The sequence below is a fragment of the Cryptomeria japonica genome, chromosome 10, assembly GCF_030272615.1.
Source record: "Cryptomeria japonica chromosome 10, Sugi_1.0, whole genome shotgun sequence".
Lineage (NCBI taxonomy): Eukaryota > Viridiplantae > Streptophyta > Pinopsida > Cupressales > Cupressaceae > Cryptomeria > Cryptomeria japonica.
Genome location: NC_081414.1, coordinates 209,658,904 through 209,681,581, shown reverse-complemented (window position 1 = coordinate 209,681,581; position 22,678 = coordinate 209,658,904).

Below are 22,678 nucleotides of genomic sequence, written 5' to 3'. Positions count from 1 at the left end.
GAGAGGGAAGATATGCATGCTAGGAGTGAAAACAACATCTGTGGTCACTGAGAGGGGCATTATGAACTCTATTAGTCATAGGTGTAATTCTCAAATGACCACATGTAGATTGGAGATTCATGGGATGCTAGCATGACACATGGACATATTTTTGGTGCATGAGTGTCCTTAAGTCAGACAGTCAATGGAGTTGGGGAAGAGGACAAGGTAGCATTTAAAAAAGTAAGCCATGCAAAACAAGGGACAAAAAGGTGAAGAAGACCTCTAATCAACATAAAAGTGAAGGTACTTATGTAGTGTGTAATTGCATGGGGTGCTATTTAGGACACTATATTTTTCCCCTACTCTAGTGAGCATATGATTGTTGCAAGATGCAAAGCTAAAGTATAGATAAAAAAGTTAAAATGATTTTATCAAGATGCGAAGGTGAAACAGATTCATCTAACTATATAGAGTTGTCCTTGGGGAAGAGACTGGAACATTCATAAGATACAACTAAGCCATTTCATCAAAACATGTTAGACAAAAATGCCAAAATCATATGATCAGACATTGAGAATACAAGATTTTGCAAGTATGGGTCAAAATTTGTTTTATGCTAGATAGCCATATGATAGGGTGACAATCACTTAGATAATAAAAACAAAAACATTTCATTGGTATGGTAGCAAGTTGTGTTATGCTAGATAGCCATACAATAGGGGGACCATGGATTGATTAGTAGTTTGGCCACCACAAAAGAAAAAAAATAATAACATCAATTGGATCGGCTCCCACAAAGGCAATAGATAATAAGATCAAGTGGATTGGCCCCCACAAAGAAAGTAGAAAATAAGGTCATTAGATAGATAATACAAGATGCAAATGTAGATATGCAGAAATGAGAGATTTGATAACCCTCTTTTAGAATGGTATGCATGTCATTCTAAGGGGAAAAGATGTTGTGTAGCTTCAACATAGAAAGATGTATCCATGAAATGCCACCTTGCAATAGGTGATACATAAGACCCACAACATCCACAAAAACATAGAGTACAAGGAGACCCGATAGTTCCATATCAAAAGAATCATAAAACTAATTAAATTTAATCATAATTTTAAAATGCATTCTCTTACTAGATTAGGGTTTGGAAACTACTGGGTTAGATGAAAACTAGTCTAGATCTTTGTAGGGGTCATTAAAAGGTCTTTTTGGTTAGTTCCATTGGTTTCTAAGAAACAATAGGTCCTTAGGATCAATACCTTTGGGTTGGGGACCTCTAGGACTTGTGATATTCCCCTTTGGGCTTGATGGGACCCTTGAATGACCACTTGTTTGAAAGTGATGAATTAGGGTTTGGAAGGGAGTATTTATGTTTGATATCTCTATAAATATTGTGAATGTTGAAGGTAAGGCTATTACCCACTTCTCTATTTGCAGAACTTGGATTGGGAGAATGAAGGGAGATGGTTGAGAAGAGGAATGATGCCTTAGATGGAGGTGAAGATCAACTTGAGATCTTGGTAAAAAAACATAAGTTATCTTCCTCTTATGTTTCTTAGTTTTGGTAAAGACAATGCTTCATAAATGGATTACTAGAAAAGTCAAGAGTTATAGTGAATGCTATGGATATGTGTGTGTAATGAGAGATTAAGATAAGTTAATATTTTTTCACTATAGATCTTCATGGTGCCTAATGTGTCCTCCTTGCTTGGGGGTATGGCTAGAGCCCATGAGGCTCCATGATGCCATTAAAGTTGGGAGGAGAGAAATATTTGAATAAATCTATATTTTATGTAACATTTCTAGTATAAAGAATATTATTGTTCTGATTAATAAAAAGAAATATAGGAATCACACCCTTAACATAACTAGGGGAATAGACAAGTTTTGAGACCACCAGACACCAAGAAAGAGGACACTCCTTTTCAGAAAGCAAGGTTTTTGACTAGAGAACCTATAGTGTCATAAATTGTACACCCTTGCTAGGGTGGTACAATTGCACACTTAGGTTAGTACCTGCCTCAGTGTGTCTTCCATCTTTCATTTCTTATTTCCCTTTAAGAATTTAATTAATTAATTTAATTAAATCTAAAGTCATATTCCATCACTTCATACATTATAAAATTGAGCCCTTTACCCTAAGTGTATCCCTTTTTATTTTATTCCTCCAATAAATCATTTAATCATAAACCCTAATTATGTCCTATTTCGACGTTTAAGGTCCGATTTCGCATATCAAAACACCTCAAAATCAGATGTAACTTTGGGATTCACTCTAATATCATCATATCTACTAACGGCCCTAGATGTTTGGTGAAAATTTGGTCGGACTGTGGTGGGAGTGCACATTATCCTCGACTTTTTTCCCAAAATTTAGAGAGCAAAATCCTATGATATTATAATTCTTAACCCCAAAATATTGGCGGGAAATTCAATTTCTAGGTCAGCTTAAAGATGAAATTAAGTCAAAATTAAGATCTAGGGTTTCATACATAAGAGCTCTCTTTCTTCATTTGAAGGCAACTAAGATCGATCTATCTAAGAATCTAAGAGCGGGTTTTTGAGCAGAAGGATCCTTCTATATAGTGAAAGAGAAGCCAATGTGATTCTTCAACAACATTAAAAAACATTCAACAATATTTCATCAAGAATTCATCATCAATTAGGAGCCTTAAAGACATTGAAGAGTAATATAAAATCTATTGACAATATCTCTCCCTTGGGGATTGGTATGATTTCATGTTATATTCATGTCTTTCTGTGAGCTTCTTTACATCAATTTGAATATTTACATTCATGCTTTAGATAATTTAGCATATTTGTTTAGAAGCATTTTCATTTACATTCACATTTACATTTAGGGTTAACTCTCATGCATAGGGTAGCTCTAATTTCATTCATTTTAGGATCTTGCATACACACAACATTATAGCACACATAGTTTCAGTATATTATCGGCTATTTGTGGAGGTGGAAATCACAAAAATAGGGTTTTTACTGAGGTAAAACCCTATATAGCAACCCAAACTTTCACTTTTTAGTTGCAGGTGCAGAAATAGGTACTTGAAAGGACTTTCAACTCAGGAAAAGGAATCAAAACCACCCAGAATCATTAGATCTGCCCTAGTCTACTTGGGATAGGGGCATGGTGGCATGGTTCTGCCTAATACAATGGTGTGGCACCATGGTCCCTCCACTTTGCAGTGAAATTTGACAGGTTACAACTTTAGGCCATCAAATTTGCAGTCTTTCAGTTGCAACCTCCTATCTGCAGAAACAGTATAGTGGCATGGCACCCTAGTCCCAGTTAGTTTGGCCCAGGTTGTAGTATCAGGTAAACATCCAAAATCCTCCCCCTTTCATGCTTTCAATATCTCAATTTCAGATCTGGAAGTTTTTGCAATTTCAAGTTCATTTATGCTTCATTCTTCATCTCCTAGTTGATCAATCAAACCCTAGTTTTTCTCATCATTTGCAACAAGAGGAATAGAAACCCTAAGAGGTAGTCCTTGGCTCTCTCTTTCTCACAAGAAGTAGCCAAAGTGATCTATCTCCCTAGGCTCTTTCGTATTCCCAATATGTTGGCAAAAGTGGGATTAGTTCCTAGTCACTCAATCTCGCTTTTTGCGCTCCCACATTTTGGTGAACCCGACGTGAATCCAACCTTCTTTAATTTTGATTTATGTTCTCAGATCTGAGTTTTTTTTTTTTAATTTAAAATTCCAATTTAAATTTACAAGTTTCAATTTCTTGCAAATTTTAAAAAATTTAGAGGTTAATTTTGTTAAAACCCTAATTTTTCAATTCAAAATTGAACTTGTGGATAGCTTAAATTGGATCATTAATTTCAAATCTGATTTAGGAACACATTTCACTCATAAATTTTATTTTCTACATCAACATTTAGATTGTTTGCAATGGTTAAAATTAAATATTTCTTTCTATTTTGTATGTGTTATCATTTGAAAGAGGAAATTTGTTGTCATGATGCATTCATTTTGTCAATGTGATAATGGGTTAGCTTCCTTTGTTCCAATTTTTCCATCTCTTAGAGAACCACCTCTTATTTATGACAACATTTTAGTTCCTATAAGAGTTGTTACCAATCCCTTTAAAACTCTCCCATATTCTAAAGATGAAGATTTGAAGAGTGATCTTGACAATTCTCCTAAAATGTGCCCTTCTCATCTAGCTATCTTAGAGGAAGAGGATGATATCATAAACACCTTTCTTAATGTTACCTTACCTTCCCTACACGATGCCTCTCTATGTGAAAAGGTATTGATGGACATTGACTTATCTTCTCCTAAACTTGGTCTTACCAATGGGGGTATGTTAGTACAACAGGAGGTTATAAACACTTCTTCCAAAGATCTCCTTCCTAAGCATGAATTTTTGGAGAAAGATTTCCATCTCCTTCCTAAAGAATACTCCCCTCATGAGGTTCATTTTGTGCAAGAAGATGGTATTGCCCCTAATTTTCCTAGTGATGGCATTTCCTCTTTTGATTTCAATAAAATTCCCACTAGAGATAATGCATTAATGAGAAATGCTTTCCCTTCTCCTAAAGTTTGCCTTACACATAAAGATGCCTTAGAGAAAGAAGAAGAAATTTTAATAATTTTTGTTAATTCTCTCTCCCCTAAAGATCCTATTGAACACATTTTGAGGAAAGAGGATGATTTAAATACATGTATTTATTCTCTCCTTCCTAAGGATGACGAATTAATGAACAATTTTATCCCCTCTCCCAAAATTGGCAATGGCAATAAGGACATCTTTGTGTAAGATATTTCTAATACTTTTCCTAATTACCTCACTATTTGGGTTGAACCATTAGAAGAAGGTTTTGATTATTCTCTCCACCATGAGAGAACCTATCCCAAGGGGATGAAATCATGATTGATAACTTCCTTGATAGTATCTCAATCATTCTCCCTCTAAAAATAACGTATCTCCCTCTCCTCAACTTGCTTCTACTCATAGGGATACCCTTGTTCAAGATAAGATGGTTAACATCTTTTTCAAATATCTCCCTATCAAAGGTGAGACTTTAAAGAGTAATTTTGATCCTTCTCCTCGAGAGTTTATTCCCCATGTAGATCCTTTGGTGATAGAGGATTATATGACCTTTCCTGAAATGTCAATGCCTAATTCTAGTCTCCCTCGTAAAATTGGTCTTATCCATGATAACACTTTAGTGCAAGGAGAGACTATCAACAATTCTTCCAACAATCTTGTTCATTATTTTTCTAAGGACACCTTTGATAGTCCTAAAGCATCCTCAATCAATTTGATACATGTGAATGAAACATTTAATAAACCCCTCTTCACAGTTCAAGGTGCCCGTCCTTCTCAAAATGCCCAAAATAAGCCTATCTTAGTGGTTCAAGGTGGTTATGTTGATGATTCTTTTTGTACTCCTAAGAAACCTATTCTTATTGTACAAGGAGTTTATCCTACTAGGAGCCCTTATGAGTATGCTAAGATAATTACTGGAGAGAGTTATAATAGGGTTACTCATACTTACAACACAAGAAACAATAGGCAACCTAGTGCTCTTCCCACTATCCCAACTTCACTTCCTCACTGTCAACCTACCCTTCGACAAGAACCTCGCATATCAAATCTTAGCAAGGAGTGTGATCTCATTGAACAACTTAAAGCCACCCTTGCTAAGATTTCTACTTGGGATTTGGTTCAAACTTCACCTTCTTATCATGGGATGTTACAAAATGCTCTAAAAAACTTAGATGTCCCACCTACAGTGACACCCAATAACATGTCCACTTTGATTGACTCTACAATAAAATCCAAAGCTCAAATTGTATTCACACAAAATGAGTTACCTTCTCCTAAAATCCAAAATCAATTTGATCCTCTTATGGTTGTGGGTATTATCCATGATAGTACTATAAGACAAACCCTTGTGAACAATGGATCTAGCCTTAATGTTTGTGGTGTGGACTTATTGGATAAGATTAAAGTGGATATTTCTCTCATCAAACCTTCTTCTCTTACTATTCGAGGCTTTGATAATGTTGCTAAATGATGTCTAGGTGTCATAACCTTGGTTGTTAGGGTAGGTCATGTTGTGTTACTCACACCTATTCATTTTAGGCCTGGTAATTTGACATATAACCTTCTATTAGGGAGACCTTGGATTCATAGCATGCAAGTTAAATTCATTTATAACAATAAGACATATACCTTGTTAGCTACCAAACCTCAAGAGCCATTAAAACCTAGATCTTCTTGTTCAACTACTTCCCATTCTTCTCCCAATCCTTCTACTTATTCAAATACATCTATTTCCTTTAATACTATTGTTCCTTCCAGTACTCCTGATTCTTCTACTCAATTGGAATCTCCTCCCAAGGATATATTTTCTCCCAAAGGAGTGCTCTCTAAAGATGATTGGGGAACTCTAGACTTTACCCCTACTTTTATAGGAGAGTATAGAGTATCTTGGAAAGGATCTAAGACTAAGAAGGAGAAATCTAAAGAATAACCTAAAGAGCAACACAACTTGTCTAAGCAACTAAGCAACAACTTTTGGGCTACTTCTAATTCAAATAATTTTTCAAATATTTCCTCTAATTAATATAGCATTGAGACCTATGGGGCATCACCAACACTTTCTAATTTGGCATCCCTTTATTGGTGCAGGAGCACCCAAGCCAACCTACAAAACCATGAAGATAGTGAAGATACCAAGAAGGTTTTATGAAGCAAATCAAGTTGATTGGAGAGTTTTAGAGCCAATAATGACTTTTGAAAGCAATAAATCATGTGTAATGTGTAAAAGTCCTAAAGGTCCTAATAAAGGCCTAAAGACCAAAATGCAATGTAATTGGGTTAATGATGCCTAGGAGTCTAGATAGGTTGAATAGGGTTCTAATATGCTTTAATGATCCTATTATGTTAAAATATGCTGAATGGGATAGGTTTAGTTGTTTGGAAACCTTAGAAATAAAGTTGTAAATTAAAATATTTGAATTACAACGGTTAGTATGTAGAATGGTGGGAATGTGAAAATCATGCTTTTAGGCGTTGTTAGTGCCTTCTAACTGATTTGGATCAGTTATGGTGGTTGTATAGATGCCTATAAAGTCTATGCAAGCATTAGTGTAAGTGAAGAAGTCTAAAAGAAGTCTGGATGAAGTCTGAGGTGAAGTCTGGAGAAGTCTGTTGGGCAGTTTGTAATTCTAGAAAAGCAATAAAAGACATTTATTTCTTGCATTTTCTGAGTACTGTTTGTTTTTAATTTGCTTTGGAATCATGTCTACCATGCTCTAAGGGTTTTATTTGATTGATCCTTGCAATCTGGAGACATTTTGAAGTTCTGAAATAATATTATTTCCATTTTACTGTGATTGTCCCAGAACAGACTATGAAGTGTCCATTTGTTTTGATACTTTTTAAGGATGTTTGGATCCATCCTTTGAATTCCTATTCTGATTCTCATAGGGTGGATTCATTTCTAACATGTAAAATAGATGTTCCTAACATTTTGATGACAGGAAGTTGGAGTTTGCAGGTGTACACCGAGATAGATGACTGAAACACATGGTTTTGATTCCATAGGTGTAGCAGCAGAGGATTGGCATTAAGGAGGTCATACTTTTATGATGGAATCAGTAAATAAATGTTAAATTTTGGGTGAATCAACCTTTTTTTGATTCTAGAAGTGAGTTTTGAAGTGATTTTGAGCAAGCCCTAGGTTTGTGGGTGATTTAATGAGGGTTTTGGAGCTTGGGTATTTAGGAATGTAACTGAACCTTAATACTTTGAAAATATTTGGTTTGGAATCATAATTAGAGACTTTATGGAAGGTTTGGACTTGAGGATGATTTTGGAGGGTACTTCCTTCACAGAACAGACCTAATTAGCCCTCACGGTGATTAGGGACAACAGTTTTTTGAAGACTTTGTTCCAAAACAATCATAGGCAATATTTTGGGTGTTGATAGAGGTTGATATTGGGTATCTAAATCAGTGATAACATTGGTTTTTGTTTTGGGAAATGTGTGTGAAAAGAGCCAAAAATAGTCTAGCCAGCTACTAGGAAACTAGGCCTAATGAAGGGCTAGATTTGGGTTTTTGTATCAGTTGATGAGTTGAGGGTTTGAAAACCTTAGAGACATGTTATTTGAAGTTATTTGATGTATGTGGAGGTGGAGGAAACACCTGATTAAGGTGAAGACAAGTTTTGAGCCTATTGAGGAACTTTGAGCATTTGAAACACCATAGGGGTGTTGGGGTTTGGGTCCATATTCCACTTAAGTTACAAGTTTGCAACTAAATCCTCTATCCTCTACATCATTTATGGTCCTGGTTTTCACATTTTACCTAAGAGTGGCTATGCTGGCAATGTTTATGGTGTGCAAATGAACAAGCAATTAAAGTTCCTTTACAACATAATACACATGAAGCTTCATTTGGGCTTGGATATAATCCTTCTAAGCCCACCAAAGAATCTAAAATACCATCTCTCAATGTGAATGCTATATTTAGTAGTGATGATGACCTCACCTCAATTAAACCATCTTTTACTTCTTTCAACACTCATCCACCTCATAACGAAATCTTAGTGATGAAAAAATATCTTTATGAATCTCCTCAAGAGATTTCTAATCCCTCTTATGAGACTTTATCTTCTTCTCATTCTAAAATCTCTTCTTCTAGGAATAAGGCTCTAATGAATTACACTTATCCATCTCCTAATATTTCTTTTGTGCAAGAGAAGTATGATGTAGTGGCCTATTCTTCTCCTATAAACTTCTCTCTTTCTAAAGACTTATTAAAATTCATTATTTTATACATGTTTTTAATCTCACTTATAGTAGAGAATTTAACATGTCATATTCAAATAGTTCATTTAATCTATCATGTCTTTAAATAACATTAATGGCTATTATGTTTCTCATCATTATGTGACATTGGTAGCTCACTTACTGGGGGCTCATTATCATTCATGATGGTACAATTTCATGTGCAAACATACTTTTGGAAAAAACATAATAACCTATTTCTATCTCATCTCTTCTTCCTATATATGGGGGCAAGAGTGATTTCAAATATCTTTCCTTCTTAAGATTAATTTTTTCCCTTTGTGAATTAGTGTCTTCTATAAGGATTTCTTATTGATGGTAGAGGTGTATTCATATTTGAATTCCTTCTCTAATATTGGAACAAGCATCCCTAATGGGGATCTTAAGTGTGTATCCTTAATTGGGATCTCCTTCTTGGTGTTGGAAGTCTTTGATCATTCATCAATTTCTTTTCTTCATTCAGTAGTATCTTTTATAATAAACCATTCTATTTTGTGCACATCCATATCCCTAATGAGGATCTCTTGCTAGTGCAGGAGCACCATTAAAGGGCTCGCACCATTTGTTTTTTATTTTCTTCTTGCTTCTTTATGAAACCATTGTACAAACAATAAGAGCCATGTTCTCATTGGTCCTAGTTAGGGTCCTAGTTCAGGTCTTAGGGCAATAAGTCAAGATTGATATTTTCTTGAAAATATAGGGTATGTGTGTCTTTGAGGTGTTTAGGGGTCCTTCATAGCTTGATGGTTTTCTTAGGTTAGCCCAATGTGGGTCTAGGAGTCAAGAAAAGCAACATTGAGAAAGTTGCTCAAAAGTTGCAAAAGTTGCATGACTACTTTTAAAAGTTGTCAAGCAAATTTTCCACCATGAGGTCAAAATATTTAGTTTAAGCGTGGAAAACCCTAATAGGGGTACATAGAAAAAGGAGAGGGTAGTATAAGTAGTTACAAACCCTAAGTTAATGGGTTGGATGTTAGCTATTGTATAGCCAAGCAAGGTGACTTGACTGTGACTGCAATTTTATTGCCAGTCGGCACAAAAGGAGTAAAGAAAGATCATTAATGGATTTATTTGCATGAAAAAATATGTGGAGTGTCTTTTATGGTGTACTTAATCTCATTTTGAGCATTTATATTAGGTTTTTATTTATGAGGGAGGTGTGTTTGTAATTATTTTGTGAATTTGCTCCTGACTGTCCAGTTTTGGACTAGTTTGTGTAAATGGCTACATAACTCCATTCCCCATTGTGGAACCACCACAAAACCATGCATAATTAGAGTGAATACCTTGTACTATAGTTTAATGCAAGTAGGGCACTTGAAAATGCAAGGAGGCCATTTGAAGACCCATTCCTAGGCGAGACTAGGTAGTGCCCGACTAGGAAGGGCTAAGTTGCAGAGGTCTTGGAGAGCAAGGAAGGTCAGAGGAGGAGGCACCCTTTGGAGGAGTTAAAGAGGGGTGAGTGAAGCACCATTGGTGTGATAAAGGATCTTCCACCAATCCAGACAAGGTGGCAAGAACACCAAACCCACACTGTGACCTTGGCAGGCCTAAAAACCCTCCTAAAAACCCTTAAAAACCTTAAAATCCACCTAAGGCAGTGTATGGACACTTGGAAGCCTAAAACCTAGAAAATCCTTGAGTCCTTGCCAAATGAATAGCATGTCTTTTAGGAAGTTTCACAAGAAAGTGCATCATTTGCAAGAGGAAGCCCTAAAGGACCGGGTAGGAGGCCTAATTGGTCACAATCCTTGTAGCCCTATTTTGTAGGCAAAACACGAAATAGTGAAATCGGTAAGGGGTTGAAAGCTTGAAACCTCTTGGGGGCACATGAATGGGTGGAAAAATAATGTTTTAGACCTGACCTATCCTTGCTAAGACCTAGGGAGGTGTGGAGCAAGCCAAACCCTTATTATCCTAAGGGTTCCTAAATCTCATGAGTAGGTGAGACCTTAGGAGTAGTTTTTCAACTTGTTGGTGGGTGGATTGGGCAAGGTCAGGGGATTCCACAAGTAGGGGAAGTCCTAGAGACCCTAAGGTGTGGTTGGAACACCTGGTGATCCAAGGAAGGGATCCAAGAGCATAGACTAGGCTAGTCTATCCCAAACCCCAACCCATTAGATTGGTATCAGAGTGAGTTAAAGATTTGGTGGACTATGTATGCCTCTATATACTGGTGAATCAGTAGGGGAGAGAAAAATGGTCACTAATGCAGAGCTAGCTAGGGAGGTAGAAGAACAAAAGGAGAAGAATAGACTCCTTGAAGAAGCTATGAGCGAGATAAGGGATAAGTTGCAAGAAGTGGTGGATCAGAGGACACAAGGACCTTGGGGTGAAGACACCAAGGATAAAGGAAAGAAAACCATTAACATAGATGACATTATACCTGAACCAGATCCCATGTTCAATGAAGAACCTTTTGTAAAGGCTATTAAGGCTTTGAACACCAAATATTTTGAAGGATTGCCACATTTTAGTGGAAGGATGGACATTGACACTGTCATGGAATGGATTGAGGGTATGGAAAACCACTTTGAGTGTGAGGGAGTGATAGAGGCCCAAAAGGTTAACACTGCCAAATCAAGATTAAGGGGAGCAACTTTAACATGGTGGAAGTATCTGCAAGAAGAGAGAGTTAGCATGGGGAAGCTACCTATTGCCAATTGGAAGGCCATGGTGAGTAAGATCAAGGAGAACTACTTACGAGAGGATTATGAAGTCCAACTTCATAAGAAGAGATAGGGATTGAACCAAAAAGACCTTGATGTGACCTCCTACACCAAATAATTTCAAAAACTTTGTCTTAGATCCAAAGTCCAAGAAGATGAATCTATTAAGGTGGCTAGGTATCTAAGCGGCCTAAAGTGGAACATACATGAGGAGATAAGCCTATGGACTCCTACTACTATTAAAAAATGTCATTAGCTTTCTATCAAGGTGGAAGAGAGAAACAAAAGGAAAGGAGACTCTAATAACAAGGGTAGAGGTAGAGGTAGAGAACGAATGAGTCACCGAGGTGGCTACCAAAGCAAGGCAAATGAATAGAGGAACCAAGGAGAAGCCAAGTTCACTGAGCACAACAGTGAAGCCAATCTTAAAGGGGTCCATTCTAGAGGAAGAGGTGCATAAGGTGGTCCAAGTAGGGGTAGAGGTATCGGCAGAGGTAACTCCTACTTTGCAACTATGAAATGCTACAACTGTGGACAATTGGGACACCTGACATATAGATGCCCTAACAAGCCTACATCATCAAACAGTGGAAAGAGGGTTGCTTATGCACATGAAGACTCTTCAAGCAGCAAGACACCTGAGGTGGATCATATTGAATCTGAGATTGGAGAAAATCTGATGTTCAATAGGGTCTTGATAAGACAGCCAGTCAAGAATGAACCTAAGCATAGGAGAGCATTGTTTAGGGTGAGATGCAAGATCCTTGGTAAAGTTTTCAAGGTGATAGTTGATTTAGGGTAAACTAATAACATAATATCAGAGGAGGCAACCAAGAAGTTGAAACTCACAAGGATGCCCCACACTAACCCATATAAGGTGACATGGTTGAATCATGAGTATAGTGTGCTTGTCAATGAACAGACTTGGGTAGAGTTTTCTATTGGAGGATACAAGGATAAGATCCTTTGTGATGTGTTACCCATGGATGCCTGTCATGTATTGATAGGTAGACCCTAGCAATTTGATAGGAAGGTGATCTATGATGGAGAGGAGAACTCCATTTCCTTTAAGAAGGATAGCAAGACTTTTAAGATTCAGTCTTTGATAGAGACTAAAGAGGGAACTTCAAGAACACCTAGTGTCTTATTGGCTACTGGTAAAGAGTTCTTACACTTGCTACATGAGGAGGAGATAGTGAAGTGTGCCATCTTTGTGAAGCCAAAGGAGGAAGAAGACAAGTTGCACGTAGAAGTACCCAAGGAGGTGAAGCAAATGTTGCAAGAGTATAAGGACATAGTGAGTGAGGGAGCACCTGCAACACTCCCACCAAGAAGGTCTATAAGCCATCAAATAGACTTTGTTCCTGGAGCATCCCTACCTAACAAAGCTGCATATAAGCTTACACCTAATCAAAATAAGGAGGTAGCAAGGCAAGTGCAGGAGTTATTGGAACAAGGACTGATTAATAAGAGCATCAGCCCATGTGCAGTCCCGGTAGTGCTAGCATCAAAGAAGGGAGGCAAGTGGAGACTTTGCACTGACTTAAGGGAAATCAATAGGATCACCATAAGGTATAGGTTTCCTATTCCTAGAATAGAGGATTTGATGGACTATTTAGGAGGTGCTATGTATTTAACCAAGTTGGACCTTAAAAGTGGTTATCACCAGATTAGAATCAAGGAGGGAGATGAGTGGAAGACTTCTTTCAAGACCATAGAGGGATTGTATGAATGGCTTGTGATGCCATTTGGACTCACCAATGCCCCAAGCACCTTCATGAGATTGATGAATGAGGTGTTGAAAGACTTCACAGACAGGTTTGTGGTGGTGTACCTAGATGACATTCTCATCTATAGCAGAACCAAAGAGGAGCACCTTGAGCATTTGAGGTTATTCTTAGAGAGGTTGCTTGAGGAGAAGTTATCCATCAACCTAGAGAAGTGTGACTTCTTGAAGAAAGAGCTGGTCTACTTAGGATTTCTAGTGTCTAAGGGAACCTTGAAGATGGATCCAAGCAAAATGGAGGCAATCTTGAATTGGCCTACACCTAGAACAGGGACTGAAGTTAGGAGTTTCCATGGATTAGCTCAATTCTATAGGAAGTTTGTGAGGAACTTCAGTGGCATATGTGCACCAGTCCTTGACACCATAAAAGGAGGCCTTAAAACTAAGTTTAAATGGACTGAGCAGACTAACAAAGCATTTCAATTATTGAAGCAAGAAGTAGCCACAAAACCTATCCTTCTCCGACCTACTTTTGATAAGCTATTCACATTGGTGTGTGATGCAAGTGGAATTGCAGTAGGGGGTGTATTGAGTCAAGAGGGAAGACCTGTGGCATTTTTTAGTGAGAAACTCAATGAAGCAAAGAAGAAGTACTCAACCTATGACCTAGAGTTGTATGTATTAGAGCAGTCTCTTAAAAAATGGAGGCATTAATTACTTCCAAAGGAATTTGTGGTGTTCACAGACAACCAGGCTTTGAGTTACATTAACACTCAAGAGAAGCTTAGCAATAGGAATTTGAAATGGATGGAATACCTCCAATCCTTCACCTTCACCATCAAGCATAAGAAGGGGCAACTCAACAAGGTGGCAGATGCTTTAAGTAGGAAGTTGTTGACAGTTCAAGAGTTATAGTTGCAGAGCATAGGAATAGAAGGTTTCAAGGACCTTAATGAAGGAGATGAAGACTTCTCATCAGCTTACAAGGTTTGCAAAGAGTTTGAGAACCATTTCCATGGTGAGTATGTAGATTACACTCTCCAAAATAGTCTCTTGTTCAAAGGTAATCAGTTGTGTGTAACAAGAGGATCCATGAGGGAGAACCTCATCCAAGAGAAACACAATGGCAATTTAAGTGGACACTTTGGAGTCAACAAAACCTTGGATTTAGTACAGAGGTACTACTATTGGCCAAAGTTGCCAAGAGATTTGAAAAGATATGTAGAACAATGTGGTGTGTGCCAAAGAGCAAAAGGAGGATCAAGCAATGTTGGTCTCTATCAAGCATTGCCGGTCCCAAATAGGCCTTGGAAATGTGTAAGTATGGACTTTGTAGTAGGACTTCCCGAGACAAAGATAGGTATGGACAACATCTATGTGGTAGTAGATAGATTTTCCAAGATGAGCCATTTCATTCCATGTAAAACTACACATGATGCTAGCTATGTTGCACATCTCTTCTTTAAGGAGATTGTTAGGATTCATGGACTCCCTTTAAGCATTGTTTCAGACAAAGATAGAAAGTTCATGGGCCATTTTTGGCAAACATTATGGAGGAGACTTGGAACTAATCTCTCATTTAGCTCAGCTTACCATCCATAAACAGATGGTCAAACTAAAGTCATCAATAGGGTGTTAGGCAAATTGTTGAGGTGTTTAACTAAGGAGTATGGACAGACATGGGATCTAATCATTCCTCAAGCAGAGTATGCATATAATGATAGAGTAAATAGGACCACTGGAAGAAGTCCTTTTGAGGTTGTCTATGGCAGACATCCAAGAGGAGTGTGCGAACTTAGGGAACTTGGTTCCATGGAGATGAAGAGTGGGAAAGCATAGGACTTCACTCAAACCATCAAGGAAGTCCAAGAATAGGTTAAGAAGGCCATCCTTGAATCCACTCAAAAACTGAAGCCCAAAATGGATGAGAAAAGGAGAGAGGTTCAGTTCAAGGTGGGTGACTATGTGATGGTCCATTTGAGCAAAGCTAGGATGCAAAGTGGTAAGCCTACCAAACTACAAATGAAGAGGGTAGGACCCTATACAATTCTGGAAAAATATGGTGAGAAATCCTATAAGGTTGAACTTCCTTCAGATTTAGCCATTTCACTAGTCTTCAATGTCATTGATCTGATCATGTAAAAGGGTGAGATAGAAGGGCAGACTCAGAACCAAGCCAAGGTACTCCAAGACTTATATGTGAATGCCTTACTTCAAGTGAAGCAGCCTATAGCAGGGGAGATTTTGGAGCCAAGGGTGAAGAAGTCTACTAGACACTAGGTCTACATGGAGAATTTGGTGAAATGGGCATGCCAGCCTATTTCTAAAGCTACTTGGGTGGAGGAGAGCAAGTTCAAGAAGTTTGGCATTGATCCGGCTCTTCTCACTCCCCTAATTCCTTAGCTTGTTGTAGAGGGGGAGTATGGTACAGGAGCACCATTTAAAGGGCTCCCACCATTTTTTTTGATTGTCTTCTTGCTTCTTTATGAAGCCATTGTACAAACAATAAGAGCCATGTGCTCATTGGTCCTAGTTGAGGTCTTAGGGTTATAAGTCAAGATTGAGATTTTCTTGAAAATAGAGGGTATGTGTGTCTTTGAGGTGTTTAGGGGTCCTTAATAGCTTGATGGTTTCCTTAGGTTAGCCCAATGTGGGTCTAGGAGTCGAGAAAAGCAACATTGAGAAAGTTGCTCAATAGTTGCAAAAGTTGCATGACAACTTTTAAAAGTTGTCAAGCAACTTTTCCACCATGAGGTCAAAATCTTTAGTTTAAGTGTGGAAAACCCTGATAGGGGTACACAGACTAAGGAGAGGGTAGTATAAGTAGTTACAAACCCTAAGTTAATGGGTTGGATGTCAGCTATTGTACAACCAAGCAAGGTGACTTGACTATGACTGCAATTTTGTTGCCAGTCGACACAAAAGGAGTAAAGAAAGATCATTAATGGATTGATTTGCATGAAAAACTATGTGGAGTGTCTTGTATGGTGTACTTACTCTCATTTTGAGCATTTAGATTAGGTTTTTATTTGTAAGGGAGGTGTGTTTGTAATTATTTTGTGAATTTGCTCTTGACTGTCTAGTTTTGGACTAGTTTATGTAAATGGCTACATAACTCCATTCCCCATTGTGGAACCACCATGAAACCATGGGGATGAGATTTTAGACCTTTTAATATAGTTCAATGCAAGTAGGGCCCTTGAAAATGCAAGGAGTCCATTTGAAGACCCATTCCTAGGCGAGACTGGACAGTGCCCGACTAGGAAAGGCTGAGTTGTAGAGGTCTTAGAGAGGAAGGAAGGTCAGAGGAGGAGGCACCCTTTGGAGGAGTTGAAGAGGGGTGAGTGAAGAACCATTTGTGTGATGGAGGAGCTTCCACCAATCCAAACAAGGTGGCAAGAGCACCAAACCCACACTGTGACCCTGGCAGGCCTAAAAACCCTTAAAAACCTTAAAATCCACCTAAGGTAGTGTACGGACACTTGGAAGCATAAAAACTAGAAAATCCTTGAGTAGTTGCCAAATGAATAGCAGGTCTTTTAGGAAGTTTCACAAGACAGTGCGTCATTTGCAAGAGGAAGCCCTAAAGGACCGGGTGGGAGGCCTAATTGGTCACAATCCTTGTAGCCCTATTTTGTAGGCAAAACATGAAATAGTGAAATCGGTAAGGGGTTGAAAGCTTGAAACCTCTTGGGGGCACATGAATGGGTGGAAAAACCATGTTTTAGACCTGACCTATCCTTGCTAAGACCTAGGGAGGTGTGGAGCAAGCCAAACCCTTATTAGCCTAAGTAAGGGTTCTTGAATCTCATGAGTAGGTGAGACCTTAGGAGTAGTTTTTCAACTTATTGGTTTGTGGATTGGGCAAGGTCAAGGGATTCCACAAGTAGGGGAAGTCCTAGAGACCCTAGGCTATGGTTGGAACACCTAGTGATCCAAGAGCATAGACTAGGCTAGTCTATCCCAAACCCCAACCCATCACTTGCCTTATTTTAGAAGAGTGTTGTTATAAATAATCTCTCTTTGATGTCATCTCAATCCTCTTCTCATTTCAAATCTCTTGTATTCATTTATTCTAGAAGATGTTATATTTGTCTAAGACAACTACTCTTGAAGGTAGATGTCTTTTGAACAAAGATCTCTTCTCCTCCAAGCATCTCCTTTACACTTATATAGCAAGATATCTCTTTTCAACTATCTTATCCTTGCTTGAAAAGTATTCCCTCTTTTTCTTGGATTTATGACATTGTTGCGTGATGGATATCTTCTTGGTGTCGAAGGTAGGTATCCCTGATCTACTTGCACACACATGCACGAGGTTGAGTGGAACTAACGCTGTTCTCACTCTCCTCCCTTACATGGATCAGCCAAATAGACTCTAGGGATAGTTTTCAATGTCCTTCTCTCCATGGATCACCTTATTTTAAGGGAAAGATGTCCATGGTTCGTTTTCTCTTCTCATGGATCGTCGAAGTGTGTATTCATGATTTCTATCTCTTCTTCCATCACTTTGCATTTGTTTCCATTTAAATATTTTATCTTGTGTTAGAGAGCTCTCAAATATTCACGCTCTTTGTTGTGTCAGAATTGAGGCTTAGTTCTCTTTCTTACAAAATTATTCTTCATTAGTTTTTTATCTTGTGAGCATTTGTCATCAATCTTCTTTCACAATTTGATGTGGTAAACATGATACCCCATTTCAACTCACTAAATTAGAGAACTGAAATAGGGGGGCATATAGCTACCCTCAAATTTTCATCACCTTCATTAGTAAGTGAGACACCTAAAAATGTCTCATTAATTCTACAATAATTATTCATCTAATTAATTAAGTAATTCTTTAATTATTTGATTAAACTAACTATTTCTTCTAATCATTGCCCTTCAACACTTCTAATTATTCTATTTCTACTCTCAAATCATTTTAATTAGTTAACCCTATCTCAATTATTAATTAAATATCAATTATTTTGTTAATTACAACCTTTTTCTTAGTTAAATAATCTTTATTATTTAATTAATTCTATTTCCTAAGTTTAAATAATTTTATTTAAATTATTTAAATTAATTAATTTATGCTTCCAATTCCCCAAATTATAATTTCAATTAATTCCATCTAATTTCATTTCATATTTCCCCAAATTCGAATTTCATATCATTTCATCTAATTTCATGTTTGAGAATTCACATTTTCCCCAAATCTGAATTTTAGTTAATTTCATGTGCATTTCAGCATTCGAACGACCAAATTCAAATCCAAATTGAAAATGAAATTCAAATTCAATTTCAAATTCCTACAACACATGCTAAAATTGGAACTGATTGATCAAATCAATTTACTTAGTTACCTCATCAATCATCATTTTTTTAACTCAAAATAAATTCAGTCTTCTAATCAATCAAGTGAATCATCTTCTCAATCTATTTAGTTCACTAATCAATCAAGTGAGTTGACTAATCCATCTATTTAGTTCACTCTTCAATCAATCCAGTTGACTACTCAATCAATTTAGTTAACAAATCAATCAATTGAGTTCACTGATTAATCAATTTCAGTTATCTATCAATCAACACTTGAATTCTATTTCTCACCCCCTTTATGTTGAAAATCTATAAATTCAACCTCTTTTCATCAATTCAATCTATCCTTTCTAGAATCACAGTCTTCAATATTGTTTCTTATCTTTTGAAAGAAATCAAGTGTAATACTTGAGATCCACCTACATCAACAACAATGGAGAAGAGTAATGGAAGCCTTGCTATGTCAATTCAGGGAGTCTTAGATAGATCATTTTAATTAAATTGATAATTAGCTTTATTCTATTGTTATTTAGGAGTAATAATTGGATTTAGAATTGTGATTTTCTCTTTGAAAATCTGATTTATGCAATTTATCCCTATTTACTGCCTAAGAATATTTGGTGAACCCGATGTGAATCACTCTAACCATTATTTTTTGTTTTGACATGTTTTGTAGATCCGTACATGCACAGGAAATTGGAACATCGCAATTCCATACACATAAAATCGCAATTATTCATATCATATTGCAATTGCCCTGATATCATATCACAATTGATTAGACAGGATATCACAATCGCTTAAATAGATCGCAATTGTTCTTAAGGATTGCAAATTCAAAAAAAAATGTGTTGTTTTTACATTATTTTGTATTGTGCATCTAACCCTGAAATTTTATTAAATTCTGGAAAAAATGATTTCTATACATAAAATGTATCTAATCCAATGGCAGGAATGGTGACATTCTGAATTTGAGATGCAAGAAAAGCAAAGCAGAATAAGAGACAACAAAAGGCTTAACAAAGACTTCTAAAGGCTAAAAGGGAGCTATGTGAGATCGAAGAAAGAGAGGAGATTGCTCAATATCACAGAACCATGTCTATCGCTTTTTAACCAAATACAAATCTTTTGACGAAATTAATGTGTTGGCTTACGTAGTGTGGAACAATATCATTACAAAATAACTCTTCTACCTTTTGTTTTTTTGTTAAAAGTTCAAAAAAAATAAAAAATAAAAAAAGGAATATTTGCTATCACATCATATCACAATTGATCAGTCATCATGTCGCAATTGCTTACACAATAACTTGCAATTGATGGTTTATCATGTCGCATTTGATATGATATCAATTCACATTTGATTAGTAGGTTAGTCGCATTTGATAGATTTAGTTTTTCATTTTTTGTTTTATTGCAATTCTGGTTCTTACCAGAATACCTTTCTGTCTGTGAAAAGAAAGAACTCTGTAATTTGAAAATTAGGCTGGATAATCACCCACCGTGTGTTGACTAACATTATTATTTTTCTGCAGGGGTAGCTTAGAAAAACTTCTTTTTGGTGCTTTAATAAAGAACAAAACAACTTTCATCATTGCTATGCTAGTTAAAATAAACACCATGTCTTGGGGGTAGAAATTTATCACAGTGCAAGGGTGGGGAAGAATATTCCCCTAAGACACTCACCATAAATCTCCCAGGATAACGCATCAATTGAGGAGCAATATTCTTTGTGTTGGTAAATAGATTTGTCCTTCTTAAATACCTTTTAAAAATAACTCCCAGAAGTCCAAACTGAAAGACAAAACAAGAACCAATAGTTGAGTCACTTGCAATGGTGAGTGCAAGTGCTCTCTAAATTTTTATATGAAGGTACAAATCCCTTCATTGGATAAGAATGTATATTTTTTGAATATGATTTTAACCAGAAAGCAATAAAGGAAAACTAGCATCTACCCATAACCATGAAAGTAGATGCAAATAACAAATTTATTATGAAGTGAATGAAGGTAAGTAAAACATAGTTTAATTATCCACACCCACAAAAATACCCTTTCCAATAGATCAAAATGCTCTGGGTGTTGATTGAGTCTCTCTCATGCCTCAAAAGACAAGGGGGATCAGAATACCCAGACAAAGAGTTAACAGCGGATTTCTATCCAAATACAAATTATTTCTGAAATCAAAGTTTTAGAATCAAATGCATATACATTGTTTGATGTAACAGAAAAGGAAATGAAAGGAAATTACAAAAGAGACATAGCTCATTGTAATCAAATGAAAATATTGACAAATACATAGATCAACAAAATCTTCTTCATTCTATCAATGCCAAAATGTGAGCTCACGGACTCAACCCTTCTGAAAAAGAAATTGTGCAGTCTAGAAAACAATGCTGCCCCCTTCTTTTTACAAAAGAAAGATCCAACCCAAAAGAACCCTTTCTCTTTTCTTTAATTACATATATATAGCCTCTAAGACTTTCAGTTATCAATAACTGATTCTTGAAAAGATTATTAATTAATCTTTTCCTTTATCCTTTATCTTCTTCTCGACAATTTTTTTTTTTTTGCTTCAAATCTTTTATCCTCCATTCCCTTTTGAAAAATGTATGAAGATAATTTAAATTAAACACATATACTTATGTGTTGACAGGTGGACATATTTTTTTTTATATCTCCAGGGTAAATTTATTATCTGGATCTCCATTTCAAAACAAAGTCTCCACCACGAGTTTCTCATAATAATATTTTTCTCAGAAATTTGTATAGACCCATACTCAGAGATTAATAACTTTTGAACGGAAAAATATTTTTCCAATCACTCCAGTGAAAATTTAGAAAAATAGGTTTTCTAAAACATATCAAACATTCAGCACAATCCAATGGTTCAATTAATAGTTATGCCCCCCGCATCGAGAGTAATTTTTTTGTCTCAGAAAATCCATGGTTACAGGTTGCATTGAAAAGTATAAATAATATACATGGCAAAACTTGCACATGGATCATGAATTTGAGCTGCCATTTGAAGGAATGAGCTCTATTTAATGACAAAGCTATCTTTATAATAGAGGAGGATTGTAACTCTTTATAATTTTATAATATTGTGAGCTACTGAAACAATTATTTGAAAATGTTATCAACTCCTATCCTTTGTTATCAACATATGAATTAATAATTAAATCCAACTTTCAAAAAGCCAAATCTTCCTTTGTAACATGAAATTTGGACTTTGTATCTGTTAGTATGGCTATCTCAATAGTCATCCAAACACTTTTACTCTCCACTTGATGATCATTTTTAAAAACATCCACACTCTGAACCTGCGAACTTTGAACCTTGAACCTTGAACCTTGAACCTGCGAGGTTCAAGCAAATGGTTCAAAAACACAAATTGCACCCACAGTATAATTCATTGATTTTTTTTCTTTCCATTTTCCTACGTGTTGAACCTTGAACCTGAACCAAAGAAGGTTCAATAGTTCAAGTTCAATGACCAAAAATTACAATGAACCCGATATTTGAACTTTGAACTTTTTGAACCTGCACGCTTGAACCTATGGGCTTGAACCTACGGGCTTGAACCTACAGGCTTGAACAAAAAAGGTTCAATAGTTCCAATTCAATGAAAAAAAATTACAAAGCCCACTCCAGTTGAATTTGAACTTTGAACTTGAAGCCTAACTTTGAACTTTGAAAAGGTTCAAGGTTCAAGTTCAATGACAATTGTTCTTTTGGGCTGCCATAGAAAAACCTGTATAACTTTTTACGAAGATCTTTTTTTGTTATGAAATTTTAACTGTAGAATAAATGGGCCTAGTAGAGAATAACCCAGAAATCATGTTTGCATAGGAGACATAAGACTTGAGATTTAATTGTTTGGATATATGGATAAGCAAAAATAAAACAATTAAAATCTCTCAGCCGACATGGAGTTTGGCCATAAAAAAATCAGCATTAAAATATTAACAATATCTTATTTTTAGCTGATTATGAGGCTTTATACATGAGAAAAAATATAGGGGTAACACTTTGATCTAATTTTTGGAAAAAAGGCAAAAAAATGGGCACACCCTAGGGTGTGACATGACTGTTTGAGCTGACAGAGTATCAAGATGTGGGTTGTGATAATACTTGTGATCTTTTGACATCAGGAGAGTTTTTCTAATA